The 25,526-nt window shown below is 44.9% G+C and overlaps 1 protein-coding gene across 3 annotated transcripts in view; it reads left to right on the forward strand.

The window, feature by feature from the left end:
- The window catches only part of CADM2 (cell adhesion molecule 2), a 1,625,130-nt gene that overhangs the window by 303,906 nt on the left and 1,295,698 nt on the right, over positions 1 to 25,526 (forward strand). The gene's annotated exons all lie outside the window — the stretch shown is intronic.

Genomic DNA, 25,526 nt, shown 5'->3' on the forward strand with positions numbered 1-25,526 from the left:
CCCTTGACCAGAAAGCCAGGCTTTCTAATTCGTACCCAATCCCCCACCACAAAGTCATTATCTTTAGCTTTCATTTTGGAATCAAACAAGGTTTTCATTTGTAGTTGTTTGTTTTCAACCCGTTTGGCCACAGCAGCAAGGTCACAAACAGAGTTATTTACATCAAGTTTTACATCAAGTTTTTTAATCCACCAGGGACATATATCAGAAGGAGGCTCCCTACCCTTAAGGAGCCTGAAGGGACTAACACCGGTAACAGAGTGGGGGGTGATACGATATGTCCACAATCTTTTCCTCACAACATCCACCCAGTTATCATCCGAAGACTGCACAACATTCAAACAATCCTTAAGAACACGGTTAAAGCGTTCAACTTGGCCGTTTTCCCTAGGCTCATAGAGAGAGGTGGTGTAATGTTTGATACCACAAGCACTGAGGAATTTCTCAAAATCATCTGACACAAGTTGAACACCATTATCGGGGACACAGGTTTCAGGAAATCCTTCCCTGGCAAAGACTTCCTTAAGGAAAAGAATGACCGATTGAGAAGAAACAGAACTGACAAACTTTACTTCGGGCCACTTGGAGTGGTAGTCCACCAGAACTAAAGCATACCGAGCATTAAAAGGCAACTGTTTAAATGGACCAGATATATCAAAACCCACTTTCTGCCAGGGAAAGGTGGGCCAAGACACAGGCTTGAGAGGAGCAGAGGTCACATGAAGCATCTTATCACTGTTAACGCAATGCGAACAGTCTCTCACCAGCCTATCCACCATTTTGTCCACTCCCGGCCACCAAAAGCTCTCCCTAATTAGACGTTTCATCGATGACATGCCGATGTGACTCTGGTGAGCGAGAAGAAGAATCTTCTCTTGTAAGGATTGAGGTGGAATTAATTTACCTGACTTGAAGAGTAAACCAGAAAACACTTCAATTTCCGAAGAAACCTGGCAAAAGGGAGCTATATCTGGAGAAACACCCCTATGGGGTGGCCAACCATTCCTGACAAAATCAAACAGATGTTGGCAAACCACATCCTTGCCAAGTTCAAGAAACCATTCATCTTCCGACAATGAAATAAACTCCTTGGAAACACAATCTCCAACAGAGGCAACAACATCGAGGTCAATATCCATCTTTGGAGACTCCTCACAAGGAAACCTTGAAAGAAAATCAGCAGTCACATTACATTTACCAGGAACATACACAATTTCGAAATCATACTCTTGAAGGCGTGAGGACAAACGAGCTATACGCGCAGTGGAGTTCCATCCACCTCCAGGAGATAAAATCCCAACTAAGGGTTTATGGTCGGTACGTAGTACAAAACGATTTCCCCAAACATAATTCCTGAAGTGCTCAACAGCCCAAATGCAGGCCAGAAGTTCCTTTTCAATTACGGAGTACCTTCTCTCCGTGGGAGACAAAGTCCTCGAGGAGAAGGCAACACACCATTCATCCTTACCTGATGACTGACTTAACACACTACCAATGCCATAAAGGCTGGCGTCAACAGTAATAATGCACTTTTTATTGACACAAAAGGACTTCAAAGTAGGGGCATTAACAATTTCCTCTTTGATTTGTTTAAAAGCTTGTTCCTGCTTCTCTGACCAAATGAATTTAGCTGAACTCCTAGTAAGTTCTCTGAGAGGTTCCATTTTGTTCGCAAAATTTTTGATAAATTTGCTATAATACTCGCAAAGTCCTGCAAAAGAAAGCAACTTTTCCTTGTTGTCTGGGGAAGGAGCCTTAACAATAGCATCCACAAGGTTTTTTTTTGGTACAACTCCGTCCCCTGAAAGCGAATGGCCCAAATAGTCTACTGTCTTACAAAAAAACTTGCACTTACTAGCTTTGATGGTCAAGCCAAACTTCTCCAACCTGGAACAAACCTCCCTAAGGTGACCATCATGCTCAGAGATATTTTTAGAAAAGACAAGAATATCATCTTGAAAGCATTTGACGTAGACATTCAGATCCCTGAAAATGTGATACATTGCCCTCTGGAAAACAGAAGCGGCTGACGCTAGGCCGAAAGGCATTCTTCTAAACTGAAACACACCATGGGGAGTGATGAAGGCGGTGAAATGTTTTGAGTCTTCCGTGAGCTCTATCTGGTGGTATGCAGACCTAAGGTCTAAAGTGGAGAACACACAGGCACCATCAAGCATACACAACATTTCATTTATGTTAGGTAACGGGTGACAATCTGTAACCAAACATTTATTTAACGCTCTCAGGTCTACACACAACCTAATAGTTTTGTCGGGTTTAATCGCCAAAACAATAGGCGAAACCCATTCGGAGGATTCTACCTCCTCAATAACACCATCTTTAACCATGTTGTCAAGCATGACTCTGAGTTCCTCTCTGACACTGATGGGAACGCCTCTCAACTTCTGCTTCAGAGGCACAGTATTAGGTTTGACTTTGATTTTATGCATAAAACCAGTCAATTTTCCAAGTTTCTCGGAAAAGACATTGGGAAAGGCGATAGATATCTCTTTAGACATGGATGCTAGATCATAGTCCCCATCAGTTATAGCAAGGACACATACAGGATCCTTTAACCTAGGATTTAACGAGATCCCCAACTTAGCTTGGTCCCGCCAACCTAGAACATTCACACCCTTGGACGCTACATACATCTTGATGATAGCTGAATTATTTTTTACAATAATGGGGACTTCTTTAAAACCAATAAAACTGATCTTGGAAGTATCAAAATTGTAGGCATCGATATCAGGTTCACACAAAGAATTCACATCAATTAAGTTACCAAATGACTCCACACAGTAATCATGAGTGATTATGGTCCACGGTGAACAGGAGTCTACCATAAGTTCAAGAGTTTTACCTAGTATGTTCACTGAACTCTTAGGAGGAGGCAAAGTATCTGCAAGTGTCACGTCGAACGAAGATTGTATGGAAATTACAATACCAGACTCTCTGACTAGCAGATCGTCACTCTCTCTCTCCGCAACATAAGACACATTACTATTAGCACGTCTGGGAGTAGCATAGGAAGGTTTCTTGTAATCATTAACTGGCTTAATCGAAGTTTTACAATACTTAGAAAAATGTCCAGTGCGATTACACTTATTACATTGTCTATTCAGAGCAGGACACTGTGGAAAGGAAGCTATGTGATCCGGACTTCCACATCTAAAACAATAAAATTGTTTACCTTTGCCCTCGTATTTGTTAGAACTTTGAGTTTTAACATTCACAGTGCTAACCTCACCAGTGGATGTGGACGGGGCAGATTGAACAGAGGCTTTGTCTAAAGATTTGATCCATTTGTCGGACTGTTCTAATGCTTTAGCTGTACTAATGGCAGTTTCTAAACTAGGATCCCCTAAAATCCATAACTGCTCCTGTACTTTTTTGCTTTTCACATGCACAACTATTTGATCTCTAATCATTTCGTCGGTTATTAGACCAAAATTGCAATGGAGAGAAAGTGCACGTAAAGCAGTTAAGAAATCATCAAAGCACTCATTCTCATCTTGTACCCTGGTATAAAACTTGAACCTGTTTAAGGCTACACTGGTTACTGGTTTGAACCTTCCCTCTATTCTGTGTACAGCCTCATCATAAACATTAGAATCCCCACCAGATCTCACAGGAGGTAAAGTTCTAAAGACAAGTTGTCCTTCTGAGCCAAGACAATGTAAGAAAATGTTCTTTTTTCTTTCCGCTGACATCCTTTCGCCATCCATGGCTTTCAGGTAAGTAAAGAATTCCTCTTTCCACCTAGTCCAGGGAATGGGTGGATCTCCTTTGGTTTGCAAAAACTTTGAAGGTGGGTCAAATTGCATAGTGGCTAGAGAAAGTAAGGGTACTTCCTCCAATCTTTAACTAATGAAAAAAAAATATCACTAAATAATAATAGACACAAAACGAATAACGTAAATAGGGCTTTAACAATAGTTCTTTTAAGTGGTACAGTCACCAGTTCGAAGAGAAGAGAGAAATCCTTTCCTTTGAATTGAATGAAAATGCGGCAAAAGTACTTGAAAATGAAATCAAAACGATAATAAAGATAAATCTGTTATTATTTTCCCATCCGGCGTGTATATGCAGTTTATTTTACCTTCCGGCGAGTAGAAAACGTTTAGAAAGCCTCGACAATGATTCTTATGCGTTGCCGTGTATTCCGTTGTTATGGCAACCAAGATGGCGCTGAGGCGTGCAGCGTGAAGGCAGGAAGAACGCGTCACGTGATCACGCAGCGCGTGATGATGACGCAGCGCGTGTAACGAAGAAGCCTCACAGCGCGCGTCTACAGAGGAAGCCTCGAGCCCAAGCAAAGCCTCGCGCATGGAGAAATGTCGAAAAAGGCTTGAAATTGAATAAAAGCAGTTTCATACATCACCGGATCGCCGGAGCAGAAGCGCAGGAAACATCCGGAGGAGCGCTGAATAAAACGGTAGAAGCGATGCTTTTTGAAGAATCTTTGTAGTTTTCCGTTTTCAGTTGGTAAAACGAAAAGTTTTAAAAATAGGTAGGAAAACACTGGTAGCTCGTAAATTTTCGTAGTTTCGATGTAGAAGCATTAACCAGTGCTGTCAAGAAGAAAAGGCTGATGAATATGTATTACAGGTTTCTTCCTTAGGACGTAGTTTCAAAATGAATAATTCTGCTCCTGTGCTCCAAGGATGGTGGCAGAAATAGTAGGGTTTACCTCGTCGCCAGTAAAAAGATCCAAGGAAACTTAAAGTAGCTTTTCATGAAGAATTTAATGTATGAATCAGAGTTGAAGCACAGCACATCATAACAGGTTCAGGTACAGGTATAGTAAATCAGTTGGCCTGGAATCTGGAACCCAGGATGCAAGATGCAGGCACGCATCATACATTCCAGGCAGCAGATCCAGACAGGGAAAGGCAATGGGACAGAACAAGGCAGAAAGAAAAATACAACAGAATGCAACACTGTGGCAATCGTCTTGGCAGTATCTTCATATTCTAACATATGTGACACCTTCAAGGCAATTCCTGCTATACTCCTGAGCCTTGGTGTCAGCATTTTATTTGTAGCCCTTGCATTAAGGAAAACCCACAACTAATACTCTTGCTTTACTCCACATTGGAACACAACAACTGTGTACAGTAGCAGCTGCTGCCAAACGGTCATGGGGGAGTGGAAGGGGGAGGGAATTTACAATAAATTTAAAAAAAAACTCACTTACCTGGATGCGGCCACCCGCTGCCTTTCCCTGTCCTCGCCATCCTCTTCCTGGCTTCTCTGGAAGCAGGAAGTACCTAGGTTCACCTGAGCCAATCAGTGGCTGGTCTGACCGCCACTGTTTGGCACTCAGATTGGGAATGGCACCCTGGGCAAGTTCTCAACCCAAGCTGTAATGCAGCCTGCGTGGAGAACATGCAAAGTGTGCATGACATTTTGGCTTGCCTTAGATGGCTAGTCAAAATGTCATGCACACTAAGAATCGCCTACCACTCCTACCCCAGACTCTAAACAGCCCAGCCCCGCTCCATCCTCAAACAATGCGGCCAGTAAGTTTAAAAAAATGATAATAACGTTAAGTTACTATTATTTTATTTTTCTGTTTTTAATTGCTCACTCAGACACTCAGTGAGCAGTGGGGCAACGCTCCTCTGTCTTAGCTGAAGAGTTGCTACTGCTTGTATAGAGCTCTTGATCATGGGGCACAGATGCCAAGCCTGGCCTCCTTCTTGGGGGAGTTGATATTTAAATGAAATGTAAACATGTGCTTTGTGAAGGAGAGACACATGTGTCGACTTCTGCCTGACAAGTAAGAGGACAAACAACCAGTCATTCTCCAATATGGAAATATTGCTCGAACTTGCCTATAGAGCATTTAGGCAATGCCGACAGGCAGGTATGACAGGTCAGTGAGTGGCTCGTTTTTTTGGCAGTTTTCCCACTTGCTTTATGGTCTGTTAGGCCAGATTTTGCTGTTGACTTCCTTGAAATCAGTGCCGTAGCAAGGAGGGTGTGGGGGTAGTCCGCGGCACGAAATTTGGTGGTGGCAGCCTCCTTCCGCTCTTACCTGCTATCTCGAGGGCGGCAATCGCCGCCCCCCCCCCCCCCCCTACATTTTAGCCATCGCAGGGCAAATCTCGCCAGCATCCCCCTCCTTCTCTTTAATTGGGCCGCTGCGAGGCAGCAACAGTGGGGCCCGCCATGTGCGGCCATAGGGTTAGCTACGCCACTGCTTGAAATTAAACAAACATTGCCTGCAGCAAGTGCTACACCGCAAATTACGTATACAGAGTCTCGTCACAGTTTCAAAACTGCACCAATTTGCAAACATGGGCCACTTTTTTAGCTTTCTAATTCACAAATGGGGGGAAACGGGGCACTTTTTTAGGTGCATTATTTGAGCAAGATCTAAACACAAGCGCATTATGATGTTTTTTGAAGTGTAAACATTTTCCTTCCCGTTTCTAGAACTAGGCAGAAAGAACAGCGAGGCGCCTCTATTGGAGTGTGTCCTTGGGTGAATTTACACCAGCTCTGCTTGTGTAGCATACAGTTACAGTGGCTGGCTAGCTCATTGAGTAGATAAAATACCATTCAAAATACACGCAGTATGAAGGAATAGAATCTGCGAATACAGAAATAACGTGTGTACTTTGTTAAGATAATCTGAATAGGTACGCATAGACAGTCGGTGACGCCTTCTTGTTTTCCATCAGTTTCCTGAGGCACATGTGACGTGTCAGGATGGTCGCCTTTTCGCGCCATCATTTCGAGATCTTTATAAACATGTCTTCCCGTTTCTGACTGCAGCGTTAATATTCGGAGTAGGAGCGTGCCCCCGTGCCCCACAACGACATTGATTGCCTGTTTTGGACTGCAGCTACTGTCTCACACTTGCAGGGCTGCGGCAATCGGTCCGAGTTTTTGTTAGACGAGACATCCTACGTGCTGTTTGTTCCAGGCCCCGAGCAGCAGACCAAATGTTACAGCCTGAAAGGGTTTTGAAAGCTGCAGTGAATGTGTTAAGACTGTTAATGAAGCAGGAGAGAGTCTAAGGACAGAATTAGCTCCCACACCCACACCGCAGAAGGTACAGCAACTGTCTAATAGAATTGCATCAGGCTTTTTACCTGGGGACACTTGTATTATGTTCGGCTGAAGTGATGGAATTGGGAAGACAGATGTCCCCAAAGGACATTTTAAAAACCTTGTACCTACATAAATTGCTTGTCAAACCCCTCCGAAATTTGAATATGAATTCAAGAAAAAAAATGCCCTTTGCATGTAAACCACACGCTGTATAGCACAGAACGTGGACTTTAAAAAGATATTTCTCTACCCTGCTATGAAATAGCAACAGCATGCCCAGGAGCGATAAGAGAATGACAATGAAAAACACAGTGCAGGGAAGAGATAAACAGTACCTTTAATGCTGACTTCATATGCACATAATTCTGTTCTAGTTTGCGAAATTCTGATTATCAAAATATAATAATTGGATCCGAAGGTTTTTACCGGTAATTATAATGCACATGTAATTCATAAAAGTTTTGGTATACATCCACAATAAAAACAAAATACATATTTAGAAAATCGAAGATTGCACCTGTAGTATCTAAATTTTAATGGAGACTGTTCCCAGAATTGTCACCTAGGGTTGAATGTTTATGTTGCGTGAGCTCCACAGAATGTTTTAGCTTGAACAGCGCCGAGTAGTCCTATCAGTTACAAACTGACCCCAGCTTCCACAAACGCATGTGCCTGCGATACTTACTTTGTGCAAGCTCTGAAGTTTGTCCTATTACTTACCGGTAATCTTCATTACTCCGGGTCCCGTTGTCCTCGTCCCCTTCATTAATAACAAGTGAGATCTACTATCTCTCAGACAGAAAAAAGAAAGTAGGAATGCTGGTACGCCCCTCCCTCTCCCTATAGGGAGTACATAAGGGTACAGTACCCAGCATGCCTCCTGAACCACCAAGCCCAAGATGAGGGCCGGAAAGCCCGGGAGGGAGGGAGGGATGTAATGAAGGGGACGAGGACAACGGGACCCGGAGTAATGAAGATTACCGGTAAGTAATAGGACATTACCCCCAGGTCCCTCCTGTCCTCGTCCCCTTCATTAATAACAAGTGAGAATACCCAAGCAGCACCCGGCCATCATCAAACAAAAAACCACCAGGACACAGCAGAACAGCAACACCCAGCAATTTATTGCAAACAACAGCACAGCACAAAAAAAAAACAAGGGGATCAGGAACACACAGCCCGAAGAACCCCCAAACCAAAGTTAGTGTCATCCCCCAGAACATTCTGGATACGGTAATGCCTAACAAAGGTATTAGCAGAAGCCCAAGTAGCGGCCCTACAAATTTCCGAAAGGGACACCCCACGAACCTCTGCCCAGGAAGCAGCCATACCCCTAGTAGAACGCCCCTGAACCCCAGCCGGGGGAGGGGAACCAGAAAGGGAATAGGCCAGAACAATAACCTGCTTCAACCAACGCCCAATGGAAGAAGTAGAAGCCCGACCACCCCTGGAGACAGCACCAAAAGAAACAAACAGGGAGTCAGAAAGCCGGAAATCCCGGGTCCGATCCAAATAAACCCGCAAAGCCCGGCAAACATCCAGCAAGGACCAAGGGAGGTCGTCCCCGTCCACCGGAGCCGAAAGCAAAGCAGGGAGGACCAGCTCCTGTGAGCGATGAAATTGGGAGGAAACCTTAGGGACGAAAGAGGAATCCAAACGAAGGATCACCCCGTCAGCAGAAAAGGACAGAAAGGGTTCTCGAGCCATCAAGGCACCCAGCTCCCCCAGGCGACGAGCAGAAGTGATAGCCACCAAAAAAACAACCTTCAGCGTGACAAACTTGATATCCACCTCTTCCAAAGGTTCAAAGGGAGCATCAACCAGTACCCTCAAAACCAAGGGAAGATCCCAGAGAGGAAAAGACGGACGCACCACAGGGCGCGAGTTAGAAAAACTACGCAACAGCCGGGAAACCAGACCATCCACATCTGGCAGGTGCCCCCAAGGAGCCCGAAAAGCCCTGATAGCAGCCCACTGAGCCCGCAAAGTAGAAACGGACAAACGTTTCTCGAACCCATCCCAAAGGAACTGGAGAACATCCGGCAAAGGACAAACCAAGGGAGACAAAGCCATGCCAAGACACCAACGCTCAAAGTTGCCCCAATGCCGACCATAGGATTGAAGGGTAGAAGGCTTCCGAGATTGCTGAATAGCCAAGGCTAAATGCTCCGGGAGACCCCTACGCCTCCACCCTTGCCTCTCAACCGCCAAACCGACAGCCGAAGCCGCCGGAGGGGCAACATCGGAGACGACCGCAAGGGAGACGGAAGGAAGGGGAAGAACCATGGACCCTGAACAGCCAACAGCATCAGCGTGGGGAACCAAGACCTGCGGGGCCAGAAGGGCACCACCACCACCACCTCTCGATCCTCCCGCAACAGGCGGGACAGAAAGCGAGGTATCAGCACCAGAGGAGGAAAGGCGTACAGCAGGCGAGACGGCCAAGGAAGGGACAGAGCATCCACCCCCCAAGAACCCTCCTGAGGAATCCGGGAGAAGAAGCGGGGAAGCTGCGCATTGAGCCGGGAAGCAAAGAGGTCCAGAAAGGGCTGACCAAACCTCACGCATACCAGACGAAAGGCCCCCGGTGTCAATGCCAACTCCAGGGATGCAGGAAAAAAACGACTGAGGGCATCCGCCACCCCATTGTCCACCCCCCGAACATGTACAGCCACCAGGGACAGAAGATGGCACTCCGCCCAGCAAAACAACGGGGACACCACCGCGTTCAGGGACCGAGAACGGATACCGCCCTGGTGATTTAGGTAGGACACCGTCACTGAATTGTCCGACCGAACCAACACATGGCGGCCCACCAGAAGAAGTCGAAACCCCCTGACAGCTCGACCCACAGCCGACAACTCCCGCCAGTTCGAAGACTGACGACCCTCCAGACGGGACCAACGACCCTGAAGGCAGTCCGACCCCAAAGTCGCACCCCAACCCAGAGCGCTGGCATCCGTCGTAAGCACCACCGGAGGAGGAGACTGCAGAGGCAAGCCCTTGTCCAGACTGGAAGACAGAGACCACCAACGCAGGGCAGGAAGGATACGGAGAGACACAGGAACAAGAAGGGATAAATCCCCCGACAATGGATCCCACCGAGACAGCAGGTAGGACCACAGAGGACGAAGATGGAAACGCGCCCATGGAACCGTGAACACAGTGGCGGCCATCAAGCCCAGAAGACGCAACCACAGGCGGACCTGAAACGACCTCCCCACAAGAAACCGATGAGCCAGAGAACACAGGGTCACAGCTCGATCCACCGGCAGGAACACCCGATTCAGATCCGTGCGGAAACGGGCCCCAATGAACTGCAAGTCCTGAGTAGGGGGGAGCCGGCACTTGGGGAGAATCAACAGGAACCCATGGTCCCTCAAAGCAGCACACACCACCCGCTGATCCGACAACAACCGCTCCGCTGAGGGGGAATGCAGGAGCCAGTCGTCCAGATACGGGTAAACCATCATCCCTTGGAGATGCAAGAAGGCTACCAAGGGAGCAACCACCTTCGTAAACACCCTGGGAGCCGACCTCAGGCCAAACGGGAGAACCACAAACTGGTAATGGACCCCCCGAAGGCAAAAGCGCAGGAAGGGACTGGAGAGAGGATGGACAGGGACGTGATAATAGGCATCCTGGAGGTCCAGAGAGCACATGTAATGACCCTGCAGAACCAGGGGAATCACCCTCTGAAGAGTCTCCATTTTGAACGGGATCCGCAACACAAATTTGTTCAGGGCCTTGAGATCCAGAACAAGGCGAAACCCTCCCGTCACCTTGGGCACCAGGAAAATGATGGAGTAAAACCCCCGACCCCACTCCCCCGGAGGCACCGCCTGAATCGCTCCTTTGTCCAACAGCGACTGAATCCCCCGAGAAAGTTCCGCCCGTTTGGACGGGCAGGATGGCCAAGGAGTCGGACGGACCCCAGAGTCCGGAGGCAGGCTGGAGAACTCCACACGATACCCCAGGCGGATCACGTCCAGGACCCACAAGTCTGAACAGGAGGACATCCAGGCCGGAAGAAACAACCGAAGTCGACCACCTACCAATGGTCCGACCTCGGACCCCAGATAGTCAGGAACGAGGCTTCGCAGGAGGGGACTTCGCCTTCATGTCCCGTCCCCGACCAGGCTGAAAACGGCCACGAGCTCTGGAAAACTGCCTGCGAGAAGAGGGTCTAAAAAAAGGCTTCGGCTTAGAAAAGGCAGGAGCAGCCGCGGGCATCTTGAAAGAAGAGGAATGTTTCTTCTCCTTAAAAAGACGATGAAGCTTCCCCTCCAACTCAGCTCCAAACAACATGGAACCCTGAAACGGCAGACGCAGGGCAGCAGTCTTCTGGGCAGAATCGGTCTTCCAATCCTTGAGGACCACATTCCGACGAGCCGCTATACAAGCACCCCCAGACAGAGCGGAGGCCCGAACCACGTCAAAGGAAATGTCAGACAAAAACTCAACCTGACGCTCGATGTGTGCCAGAATATCAGCGCAGTCAGTGGTATTATCCATAGAATCAAATAAATTCTGCAAGTCAGACAGAAGAGACTGTGCCACATAGGTCCCATAAATACCCGCCCTCAGGGCCAAATGGGAGCCAGAATAAACTTTACGAAGAGAGGCGTCAACCCTCTTATCCACAGGGTCACGCACCACAGCATCTTCGGCCAAGGAAGTGCGACCAACCAGACTGGCCACCACAGAATCCACAGGGACCGAGTCCGGCAAGTCCTTTGCCATATCCTGAAGAGGATACAGCTTCGCCATGAAGCGGGGCATCAGAATGCGATCGGGATCCTTCCACTCCCGAACCAAAACCTCCCGCACACTAGGATGCACCGGCATAACCGTTGGAGCAGAATACTGGAACTGGCGAAGGAGAGAACCTCCCGACGAACCAGGCACACTATCCGCCGGAAATCCCATATTTTCCTTGACATGGCTCAGCAAATCCGGCAACATGTCCTTGTCAACATACTTGCCCTTTACCAGATCAGCGTCCAAACCACCATCCTCAGAGCCAGAGGACGAAGAAGAGGAGGAAGAAGGAGGGGGCACACCTCTAGCCCGCGACCTGGACTTATCCTTAGAACCCCCAGGCCTGGAACCACCCATCTCCAGCAAGGACTCCTGGATGAGAGCCTTCAACTTCGCATCACCCTTCGAACGACGCCTGGAGCGCCGGGGATCAGGAGAAGGGGAGGAGGAGGAAGATGAGGAGGTGGAGGACTCCTCGACATGCTTGCGCTTTCGGGAATGTTTCCCCATCTGAGAAAGCCCCAGCAAGCAGGACAGACCAGCAGGCAGGAAAACCAGCAAGAAAAATGAGGAGCCCAGGCAGCAGCAGGAGAAACAGCAACCAAACGCCTGCAGCAGCACAAATCAGCACAGCGACCGTTATCCCCAAGAACAAGGACGAAATGCAGGGAACAAAGAACATCCAGTCAATTTAAATGCCCCAAAACCGCTATGCGGTACTTACTGCAGGAACCGGCAAACAAGCCTCACACCGCCCGCAGCCGGGAACTTCAAACGCCTGACTTCCGCTTCCAAAACCAGGAAGTCAGGCAATGGCCGGAAGGAAGCGCCCCAGCAACCACGGAGCCGCCGCACCTCCCGGAGCCTCAGACGAGAATGGCCGCGTCTTGCACAGCCCGGCGGCACAGAGACGCGGCCCGACACTGCTTCCATGCCTCCAGAGCCTCACCCCGCCGGAACAGACCCAGACTCCCACGAGCAGGGACAGAGGCGGCAGACAGCGTCACAGGAGACTCCTCAAGCCCGGCAGGAGAAGTCAGCCCGGAAGAACCAGCCCCCACCCGAGGCCAAGCCCCAGGTGAGACCCCAGGAGCCCAACCGCTCCTGGACCTACAAACAGAAAACTGTCGACAGACAGAAAAAAGAACAGGAGGCATGCTGGGTACTGTACCCTTATGTACTCCCTATAGGGAGAGGGAGGGGCGTACCAGCATTCCTACTTTCTTTTTTCTGTCTGAGAGATAGTAGATCTCACTTGTTATTAATGAAGGGGACGAGGACAGGAGGGACCTGGGGGTAATGCCTAGCAGCGTGAATTCAGAAAAATCAGCAGTGATTTACGCACTATGCACGCTTCCGTATGCTGGTCGGAACTTTCTACTGATTACAGTGTACATTGTGCAACATTTCCTCATTATTTCTACAGTTTCCTGAATTTCATACATTTACTTAAATCTTTTTTTATTTGGTTTCACTCATTATTCTGTACTTGTAAAGGTACAGCATTGCCATGCAAGCTGTTAATGCACCTTCACCAATTCTGGAATCACTGAATGAAGCACCCATTCAGCAGAGGCAGTGGTCTGATATCTTCAAAACGTATCAAGGAGCTATTATTGGAGCATCCAGGTAGCGGCCTGAAAAGAGAAGCTTCTCTTGCTGCATTCATTGGGATTTGAAGGCCGATCCACTTATACACATCTCCCAGATTTGGTCTGTGCAGAAAGTGAAGAGCTTGATGAGTTTCAAGATGTAGTAAAAAAAAACTCAAGTTAAGATTTGATGACAAGCCAAGTTTAGTTGTGTCCAGAAACACGTTATTCAAAGGGGTGCAAAAGCTTGGAGAAGATGTAGAGATTTATATCATATCATTATAGAAACTTGTTCCCGAGTGCCAGTTTGAGAAATGTTGTGATCAGTTAGTTCAGGACCAGTTCATTAGCCACTGTAGTGACAAAAGCAATCAACAAAAGGTGTCTTTCTTTATATTAAACAGCCAAAAGCATAGAAACTTCACAATGTTCTGCAAAAGAATTGGTCCACTAAGTATCTGAGCCAGTTAATGTAGTTCGTTCTCTGGTGGACAGTAGTCAAAAGAAAATACAAGATGTTTCTAAAAAAAAATTCAAACAAATATGTTTAATATTAAGCGAGGGAGCCTTGTAGAATCTTACCTTTAATGGACACTGCTACCTGCAGCGTCATCTAGGAAAGAAGATTCATGTTGCCTGAGTCCCACAGACTGCTGTAGTTTTAGCAGCACTGAAAAGGTTTCAGTTATGAGCTGACCCCAGCCGGTGTGCGCCAGGATGGCTTTGCTAGCAATACTTACTTCAAGAAACGTTGAGATGTTCCAATGCTTACTGTCACCGTTTACCACACGATCCCTGAAAGTGATTCACAGAGATTTCCATTAGATGAAATAAGGAGGTACTAAAGTGGAAGTTATTTTGTAGCATATTCATAAAAGGTGCACTGGTTCCAGTCTGGAGGTACCGGGAGCATGTTTAGGATGCACCAACGAGTGTTTCTGTGCATTCCAGATGAACGCAGTCTGCTCACAGAGGTTTTCAGATTCGTTCCTGTGCCTGCCTTCAGGGCTGAGTAATTGGACACCAGGCTTTGAGAATCATAAAATTGTGTAGGCTTTGTGTACGTTTCTTTTGACATCGAGACAATGCTGTGCTAAATTTATACTGGTGCTCATCTCATTGGCTGTGGTGAGTAACATATATTTGGATTAATCGGTATCTACTGCCAGCATGTTTACATATATATGCATTATGTATACATATGTATGCATTATTCTGATCTATATCTCATCATACAAGAATCCTAAAAACCCCAAACCTAAATTAAAAAGCGCCCTTGCATGTTTTGTTCAGGGCACATTTCTTAAGTGATGTACAAGATCATATTGGAAACGTGTAGTGACCTCTTCGTAAATAAGACGAGCTCCTTGAAGTGGTATTAAAGTATTTATTTGACACGAAGTTCAGTAGATAAAAGTGCATGCAGTAGGACAAGCAGGAAACAGTATAATGTATCATAACATTCCTACTAAGCACAGTACAGCACACAAGATTCCATTACATATAACAGTTCTAAAAGACCTTAAAGCAACAAGCCATCACCACACATCCCCCTTCCTTAAAACACAAAAGAAAGAAAACAAATAATAATTTACAGACGACCAAAATCATCAAATTTGCTAGGAATGCGAATAGGTCTACCAAAATTGCTAGACTTAGTAGCACCAGCATTATGTGTGTCCTCTGCAGAAGGAAGATCGGAAACAACATCTGCAGGATTTTCATGATCAGGACTTGGACCAACAATATTGTTCGCATCAGGACAGAGAGGTACGAGGGAACCATCGAGACACTCAGGAATGGAAGAGCTAGTTCCAGGCAAGACTGCATAATCAAGAGGTTCAGCAACATCCCGCACATCCCCCTCCTTTAAATTTGAAAAGACATTCAACCACCAATAATCTCTACATTTATCCTCACAATTTTTTGAGGTAAAGCGAGACTTATCAGCCTCGTTGCCAATCTGTAGTGACCTCTTCGTAAATAAGACGAGCTCCTTGAAGTGGTATTAAAGTATTTATTTGAAGTTCAGTAGATAAAAGTGCATGCAGTAGGACAAGCAGGAAACAGTATAATGCATCATAACATTCCTACTAAGCACAGTACAGCACACAAGATTCCATTACATATAACAGTTCTAAAAGACCTTAAAGCAACAAGCCATCACCACAAAATGATGCTAGTGTTTTTGTGGTTGTGTTGTTGTGGCCTTCTCTATTCATTCTGTTAGGTTGTAGATGTTTGCGAGGATATCATGTAGCAGCGACAAAGTCAGTATGACGATGGGCCAGTAGGTGTTTGTTGTTATTTGTAGATATTGTCTTACCATCAATATAGTAAATTGTAAAGGATTTGATGCAACATCCATGCAGAGGTGAGGGCTGCTTTGTTTCTCATATGCCACCTTATGCTTTAACTTCTGCCTGTTTATGTCGACATCTCATGTTTATTTTGGAAGTTTTGGTGCCCTGGTCCATTCGGTATCTTGCATGTTTTTGAAAGCGTCACTTGAAGCTGGTGCTGGTTGAGACAGCTCTTTTGGTCTTTGCACATTGTCACATGGGTGAAAAGGCCTTGCGTGAGAGGTTACTTTGTAATTGTGTAGAAACAAATGGGCATTGTTTTTGTATTGTTAGCTTTGGTGTATACTCTATAGATCTACGGACACCAGTGCATGCCATTTTGTAATTTGTAGTTTTCCATCTATTTTGGTTCATTTCTGTCCAGACTTGGTCGCCTTAGTGTACCAATAACTATAAAGGCAGTGTACAAATATCATTACAAGTCATTTGTTAATAGGTTTTCATTTATTGGTCCTTTATTGAACCACAGTCACTAAGATTTTCTTTTGTTTTAAGATCTTCACGTGTATTTTTGCAGGACATAATCTTTCTGTCTGGCAAAGTTCATCTTCATGATTCCCAGATGGTTTTTCACATTTTACCTCTTGCTCAAGAAGGCCCATAGTGCGTGTAAGACTTTTCAATGGTATTAAATATGGTGATTCAAGCCATTGTAAGACATTTTTTATGAGCATTGAAAATGACCAACAATATGTTAATGAGTTTAGACGATAGAGAGCAAAAGAATCCCTGCCTTCCACAAAACATTCTGGAGTGTGGCTATGCAGGGAACACTTGAACTAAATCAGATTCTTCTGGCCGCTTTTCCGTCACCAAGCTGAAAAAAACTCAAAATACAGGCATTTGTCTGTATTAAAGGTATTTGTCAGTGCCTAAATCTTTTTATTTACTCTGTGCATAGAATTATCAGCCACGGTCGGTAGTAGGTGTACCAGCAGGGCGGTGATGTGGGGAGGGGGAGGGGCAGGGTGGGGGGTAGTAATGTATAGATTACGGACTTTAACAGGTAAGTAAACATATAAATAAATAAAACGAATTTCGTTGCACGCACTGCATCATATTTGGTGACCCCATCAACAGCGGTAGAGACAGATTTAAACTGAAGTAAGTTAGCAGTCTTCTATGATGAGTAGTCATGTCCAAAGTTAAGTACATCTCCATTTTGTTCGTAGATGTTACCATCATAAAGTGCTTATAACTATATTGAGCTACATGTAGCCTAGCTTCTTGAGTAGTTAATCTGAAAGCCTGTTTCACCCAAATATGTCTGATTTACTAATTAGATCTGGGGAAGTGAACAACTGAGATTTACCCAATCTTTTACTATAACTTAACTATGGTATGCGATGACTTAGTACAAAATTCAAGCAGTCAATCAGAATTCTTCTGTCAAATTACTATTCACTCTTAAGTCATATTGAGAGCCAAAGAAGTAGTGAATTGAGTCCAATAAAATTAGTTATAACATTTGCTCCCATTTCTTCGTGGACAATTTTCTCTGGGACACTCTGGGGAATTTTTATTAGCTTTCTTAAAATTTTGTTTTCAAAAACTTGAATTGAATGACAAGGCCTGTATCCCCAGATTTCCGCACCAAACACCACAGAGGGAATGCACTGTAAAGATGTAAAACAAATTTCATATGAAGGTGTCCTAAACGCCCACTAAAAGAATTGATCCCATGAGCTACCCTATTAAGGGGTTGTGTACGTGCTTTTATCAATGATCCCTAAGTCAGTTGGTTGTCCAACAAAATACCAAGGTAACAAATCTTATCAACGTTTCCTAAACAATAATCCATGATATGGTATGTTTTTGATTTCTTATTCTTTTATTGGCCAACTGTCATAATATGGGACTTAAGGTAATTAATGTTAAGTCCTAAGTCCTCCATAAAGTCATAAAAGAGATTTAATATGACTGTAGGTAATTCTGTGTCCACACAATTAAAACAGTCATCTGCATACAATAATGCAGGGACCATTCTGGTTCCCCCCATAGGCACACCCAGGCAAAGCTCCTTTAAAAACTGGTCTAGCCTATTAATGTACAATATAAATAGCACTGGGGCCACAATGCATCCCTGACAGAACCCCAGCTCTAACTGAAATTGCCTAGTGCATTCTTCCTGAGCGCCATATCTCACAGAGGCTTTTAGGCCTGTGTGGAAATGAGACAAAAATTATACAAGTGGCTTCTCCACCACCAGGTCCCTCGTCACTGCCCACAGTTTCGATCTGTCCACTGTATCAAAGACTGTGCTAACATCCATGAAGGCTAGATGTATGTATCCCCCTTTAACAGTTGTATATTGTTTGAGAGTCTTCCTGAAGATGTACAGGGTATAGGAACATCTGATAATCCCTAATAAGTGTAATAATTTGTTCAGTAAGACCAATGAATCCAGCATCCAAGAGCTCAGGAACCCCTCTATGAATATTGCTATGCTCTACCCCCACCACTGATGTGTCCTGTTCCATCGGAGCTGTAGAAATTCCTGCCTCTTTTCCTTCCCTTAATGCGGTGTAGGGTTTAGTTGTCTGGGGGGCTTTCCTTCCATTTTTCGGTAATGTTGTTCGCTTAGATGTTTTGGGAGCCTTTTCTTTTTTACGAGTCACTGAGGTGGGGGGATTTGAGGTCTGTGAAGCAACCTCAAAGACCTTGATGACCTCCGAAACTGGGGTCTGAGGCAATGGAATTTGGCTTAACCAACTGGAAGGGGGTCAGGTAATTAGCCGAACCAAGAGTATTTATTTGCTGCCTAGGTCCTCTGCTGTAGTAAGAGACAATCTTCTTTCTGTCTGGCTAATTTCTGTGTTGATAACTGTCATGCCACTTTGCAACATCTCGTCGAGGATTGTATGGACTGGTTAGTTGAGTGTAGGTGATTGAGCATTGTTTAAACCTGCCCCCGGTTTCCTCTTACCTTATCAGCACTTGCTTATATTGCAAATCGGGAAATCATGGGGTTCAAGGGCCGAATGGCTGTCTGTTCTTCATGTGTCTGCTAAGAATCATGTCAAATTGGGTTTCAGGCCACTGACCTAGGGCCCAGGGCTTCCCACAAATACACTGAGGGCTCTGACGGCCTGAGAGGGAACACTCTGGGCCGCCTGCAGGCTAGACGCATTGAATTCTTGTGGACTTAGTATTTACATGCTCCCCCCAGGATTTATATTTACAACAAGGGGTGGTGAGGGACAGAGTCTCTGAATTAAGCAGAAAGCTCTCACCCAGTCAAGAGATCAGGGCTAGATCCAACACCGTTTTTTAGCTCACTGCACCATCCCAGTTTCAGAACCTGGCTGTATGCAAATTAGTCTGTTCCTGTCCCAGTGCATGATGGGAACAGGACAAACCAAACTACAAAAGCCAATTCTTACACTGGGAAGGAAACAAGCTCCCGGGGACCGGTTTCTGGCATTACAGCCGTCTTCGGCCCGGTTTGCTTGAATCCTGATGGTGCAATGAGCAAGGGTCTCACATCTGAGAATACCCTTCCACGCTTAGGGTGGACAAAAATATTTACAACAAGGGGTGGTGAGGGACAGAGTCTCTGAATTAAGCAGAAAGCTCTCACCCAGTCAAGAGATCAGGGCTAGATCCAACACCGTTTTTTAGCTCACTGCACCATCCCAGTTTCAGAACCTGGCTGTATGCAAATTAGTCTGTTCTGAGCTGGGATGGGGCAGTGAGATAAATAACGGTGATGGATCAAGCCCTGATCTTTGGACTGGGTAAGAGTGGTCTGCTCAATTCAGACACTCTGTTCATCACCACCCCCTTTTCTGAACCCCCCAGGATTTAGGCACCACACTAGTGAGTTGCAAGCACAGGATGTGGCACAAGGAGCACCACTTGAGTATCTCAGGCCCCCTACCAGACAGGAAGTGTCATCCAAGTCCAGAGACTCTCTCACCTCTTAGGGGCCTATCACCCAGAGGGTCAGTCTCTGCAAGTCTGGGACCCTAATACTGTCACACTCCCCAATGGCAACACAGGCAGGCACTAGCTATAGACTCACTGCCACCTCCTTCATGTCTCTTCAACACCTGCCACCCTGCCTCTCTGTAGGGATCGCACCGCTGGATCATAGGGGACTTTTGTGCCCATTCGTGCTTATCCTTATAATGCAAGCCGGGAGTGGGCCCCCCTCCTTATGCTGTGTCCTTAAAGGATCTCCTCACCTCTAGGAGCCCGGATTGTTCAGTCCTGTGATGTAATTGCACCTCTCAGAAGCCCAGCAGGCAAACAGCTCCTCACTTCAGGAGGTATTTATAAGATTCCTCCATGCCCTTCTCAACAGTACCACAAGTATTATGGGGGCCACAAGGCGCCGGCAAACCTCCCAATTCAGCTGCGGGTCAGCCAAATCCCATTTAGCCCGCTGCATCAATGCTTCCCTGCAGGTCTGCCCCCCACCAGCTCAGCTTGGGTCCCAGGGAGGCGGTCAAGTGGTTGTCCTTTTCCTGTCTATGGCTCCTTAGGGATCCCCAGCCACCTCAGAGCCTCTGAGTCTCTGGGCACCTCTCCAGAACAGATCAGGTCTGTTCCACCACCTTCAGACCGCACCTGACCCCTAAAGGCGCCTCTGGCATGTAGCGCTCCTTCTAACACCCTACCCTCTGAGGGCGCTGCCACTGACAAGGTCTAGGGGTCTCAGAGGTTCCCTCGCCGGGGGTGCTCCGGGCTCAGGGGGTCCTGTTCCATCACCCCCACAGCCGCCAAAGTACAGCCTGCCATCCGGGGCGGATGACAGTCTTTATCGATATGTATATTGGACAGATTCTCATGGTGTGTACTTAAGAGAATTCAAAATGTCCTCTGTATTCCTAATGCATTCTTCTAACAAATCCACTACTATACTCTGCAAGTCATAAGGTTTGCCGATTCAGTATTTATTTTATTATCTGGCATTCAGTTATTTTGAGAAATTCATATAAAGGGCATCTCTTGCAATTGCAAACCCCCTCAACCACGTGGTTTATGTTCTTGATCTTTTGTTACAATTTCAGTGATCGAACACCAGTTCCTGCCATATGGCCACTCAATTCTTTCATCTGAATCCGAAGAAAAACAGGTGCTAAGAAGCAATATGAGTGATAATCTGCCCTGTTATCTGTCCCCAATTATTTCAATCCAAAAATTGTGAATTTGAAAATAATTGTCATTTCACAGCATATTTATATACAATTATGAACATAATCCTTCCGAAAAAACAAGTAAAGAAAAAAAGTAAGCGCATGGAAGAAAAACATTAATCTGTTTTATGACACAGCAACACATAGGGAACATAATCATACTAATTATCCATTTATTCCCTAATTGTTAGCTTTTGTTTCTCCAATGTCAACAGCCTGCCTCCTTCTGACATTCTTAAGATTGCAGGTATTACAAATGTAGCTTCTGGATCCTCTCTATCACTTTTTGCAAATGTCTTGAACGGTAGCCAGATTTTCTTGAATTTAGCCATTTTGTCCATGATCAGGGCTGTCAACCTTTCCATACTATAGATATGTTAAACTATTTCCCACCATATTAATATTTAAGATGGGCAGGGTTTTAACAAGCCATGACGATAGTAACTCTTGCAAATGATAGGAGATGAGTCAACAAGCTCCCTATAGGACTGGACATAAGTATTTGCTGTTATAACTGGAGTCCCATTATAGTGGCACCAATTAATTGAGTGGTAGTTCAACATTAGAGATCCTGCTAATTGAGACAATTCAAGATGGATTGCACCTGTGTGCAAGACAACCAATATGATATTATGAGCCCTTTTCTCCACATATCAAGCCACACCGCTATCCAAGATAGTTCTGAACTGCCACATAGCGTATGTAATCTAACCTGCATAAAGTACCACCATGCAAGTATTTTAAATAAATTGACTTTGTATTGTAGACATATAGAGGCGTTTTGCTGCTCTTAACCATATGTGAGAACCCCTTGGATCTTTATTCCTAAATATTGATCCCATTTTATCATATAGGGGCCGATTACGATGTTGTTAGGAACGCATTCCCACTGAATCGGTTTAGGAATGCTTTGCGAAAGATTCATATTTGGGTAGTCCTACCAACCGATTCCGAAGTGTCTGTATGCTTATGGACTCAGTTCGATCGTACTCGCATAGACTTCAATGGGAGCCTGTGTCCTGAACGAGAACACAGGATCCGCTGCCACATTATGCATGGTTAGGAAGAGGAGTCCCTTGGCTACACCCACGGACCCCCAAAGACCAATTCCGAAAGCTGTTTGTCTCGGTAACTTCAATTCGGAACGGCTGTCCGAATCGGTCATTGTACTTGCTCGTTCAGAAATCGTCTCCACTAGGCAGTACAATTCGGCTCTGAATGACTTGGGCTGCCTGAATCCCATTGGGAACCGATTTGGACAGCCCAGACGGCTTCCTTGCATCATACTCGGTCGTCTGGAAAGGTGACTGATTCAGAATTAAACAAGTGTTCCGAATCAGATTTTATCATGTAGCTGTGCTTTCTCGATTATGGTCCTTTGTGCAAGGTAATATATACTGGGAAGAGATACCCATGCATTGAGTACTTTGAGAAAACAATTGTTCCATAGATGTTCTCTCAACTACCACCATTTTTTGTTCTTGACAAAATTGCCCAGTGTAAAAGTTGGTTAAATCTAAAGTTGTCTAGTAGTGTTAAATTGAAGGTCTGGAAGCGTGTTGCTTTGTCCAGGATTTCCACATTTTAATAAAGCTACCCCAGGGCAGGTTGGTAACCTGAATGCCAGTCCCCAAATCAGCGATTTCCCATGACAGGCTTAAATGCTGCTTATTAGTCATTGGAGTCTAGACCAGGGGAATATACTTATGTATTGTCTTCTGCTGAGATTGCCCTGGTTTTTGAGCAAGCTCACTTTAGAGTATTAATATGGACTTTGTGGTAATCTAGTTGAAGGTAGCAGCCATACTATATGATATAAGGGAAGCAGCAAGCTGTCTTGTTCTAGCACCAACCATGGTTGGGTGTAAGGCAATCAGTACACATAAGCAGACGATTTTTTAGTAATCACAGAAGATACACATCCTTCTGTTCTAGCCAGAATGGATACAATAGAAACATACTTCAGCATTTCGGGGTACATGCTAAATAGGGATACGGCTTTGGTCAAATTACTGAATAAGCTAGGTTTAACCCCATGCACGCTAGCGGTTTTCCCGCTGTGCGCTGAGGTTTTTAAAAACCTGCGTTACATGACGAGCTCAGCTCGTCATGAGCGTACGAGAACCGTAACTCGTGACGAGCTGAGCTCGTCATGAGCGTCGAAGGGGTTAAAGGAAATATTAAGGTCTACAAAATTAGCTTGGCAACCCCGGTATCTTAAGTACCTGGGTCTGGAATTCGGGTATAATCTCCTAGACTTTCTGAAACATAATGTACAAATCACTAGCAAAATAAGTTTGGATATTTTAGATGGCTGGGCTGTGAAATTCATCAATTGGTAGGGAAAATTCGAATCCATAAAAATGATGATAACTCCTATTATAAATGACCTCTTAAGCATGTTTCCTCTTGAATGCGTGGAAGATTTCTGCTACAGGGTAGGCAAGATACTTAATACATTTTTAGGGCGGGGCAAACAACAATGAATTGCTTACGAAAATCTCCATCTCCAGAAAGAGCTTGGTGGGATGAGGTTGTCGTATTTTAGGAATACCAACTAGCCTTCATGGCTAAGCAAGGACTGCAAAGGGTTCTAACATCGAATGCATAGCTACCAGCATGGCTCCAAGTGGAAAAGTAATGCACAATGGGAGCGACCCTTTTATATTCTGACCGGGTGAAAATATGAAATCCCTTGTTCAAGGTGCATCATTATTAACACTAAAAAGGCCCTTTCAGATTTAGATGCTCTGTACGAGGTTAGGATTAAAGACTCTAATATGGCATCCTTATGGTTCCTTGCAAAATTCAAAATAAACAACAAGCTTATTCAACAGAAAAATTGGATTTCCAAAGGTATCTTGGTTGTCAAACATTTAGGCTCTCCATCACACCCTATTTCATTAAAAAAATCCCCAAACACAATTTGTTATTAGTAACATAGAAATGTATAACTTCTTCAAGCTAAAATCTTGTATTAATAAAAACCCTACCCATTAAAAGACTCATCAATTGCTCATTTATTCTCAAAACTGAACTGAACTGTCCATATTTTATAACATATTATTACTAAAATCTTCGAACCTGTTAAAACACCTTATATCCAAATGGGAATATAATCACAGAGTATCTCCTCAAGTTATCCCCTGGGATAAAGTTTGGAGTTTAGTGTTCGCACATAAGATAGCTCCAGTTCTTTCGCAAAGCAAGTACTGGCTCCTTCATAGAATATACTGGACACCTGATCCTCTATACAAAATGAAACTAGAAGAGGACTAGACTTCTTGTAATTGTGGAGAGAGGTTAGGGATCGCTCACTATTGCTATTTCACTGCAGGTCAGTTAAACATTTCTTGACAAAGATATTATGTTTTATCATATAGGTTCTAAGGATCCATCCCAAAGATGAATGTACATACATTATTCTCAGACTCCAAAGCATGATGAATTTCTTGTACCCCATACTCGGCTATAGGTCCCACAGTAGTTTGTGCTTCTTAATGTTTTTCATGCCCACTGTCACTGTGTTTCTCATTATTGTAATGTACCATCGTGGTGATTATTGTCTACAGTCATTTTCTTTGGAAACATTGTTCTTCTTCACTATCTGGTAACCTATGATTGTGTGTGTCTCACCTCAGAGTATGTACCCATATGTTATAACTGTTAACAGTCAAGGTGTTCTAACATACATGCATTCTGATAACTCTTTATACTTTTCTTACTATTATATGTTGAAATAGTAATGTCAGTATATTACTTTTGGAAAACATAATAAAGATTATTTAATATTTTAAAAGGTGCCGAGTGGAATGAAAGAAGAGAAGGGAGAAATAAACTAAGATATAAAAAAAATCCTCTACATCCATGTGTGTAAATTCTGGTATAGCATATATAGTTGAGTGTTTTCTCAATGTAAATGAAATGTTGCTCATTCATGCAGTCCTTGAAAAGAATTCGTCTCTATCTAACACACATCATTCCCTGGATTTTTGTCATATTCCTCAAACACTCACTTCCGCATATTTCTATTTTTTCCTGATTTGACAGCTTCCCAGGCGTATGAAGAGACCTCTAGGCATTATTTGTGTGTCCCTTTGCCCCTCGTGTTGAATACCCTTGCTTCTTTGCTTGCTCTTTTTCAGCCAGCAAGTTGATAAACGTCACTGGGGACGTAGAACTGACAACCTGGCCTATCTGTGAAAGAGCAGCCAGTGGAACTGTGAACTGCGGCATTTATCTTGAGTGTTGCGTCCTCCTTTGGGGGGCATGTTACAAAAAGCTTAGACAGAAGAATCACCACTTGGCAAGAGGGTTGCATCTCTCTCTCTCTCTCTCTCTCTCTCTCTCTCTCTCTCTCTCTCTCTCTCTCTCTCATTGTCTCTCTCTCTCGGCTATTTCTCCATTCCTCACTCCCCCACACTTCTCTCTTTCGCTGACCCTCTCCATCGCTCTTCTCAAACCGATTGTAAAATGACTCCAGCGCGATGCTCTCTCAATAGAACCATGTTAAATGCACAAAAGTTTTGATTCTTAACAAGGTCACCATACCAGCAGCAAAATTACAACTGCGAAGTACATATACTGAAGAAAGCGAACGGATT

The sequence above is a fragment of the Lissotriton vulgaris genome, chromosome 8, assembly GCF_964263255.1.
Source record: "Lissotriton vulgaris chromosome 8, aLisVul1.2, whole genome shotgun sequence".
Classification (NCBI taxonomy): domain Eukaryota; kingdom Metazoa; phylum Chordata; class Amphibia; order Caudata; family Salamandridae; genus Lissotriton; species Lissotriton vulgaris.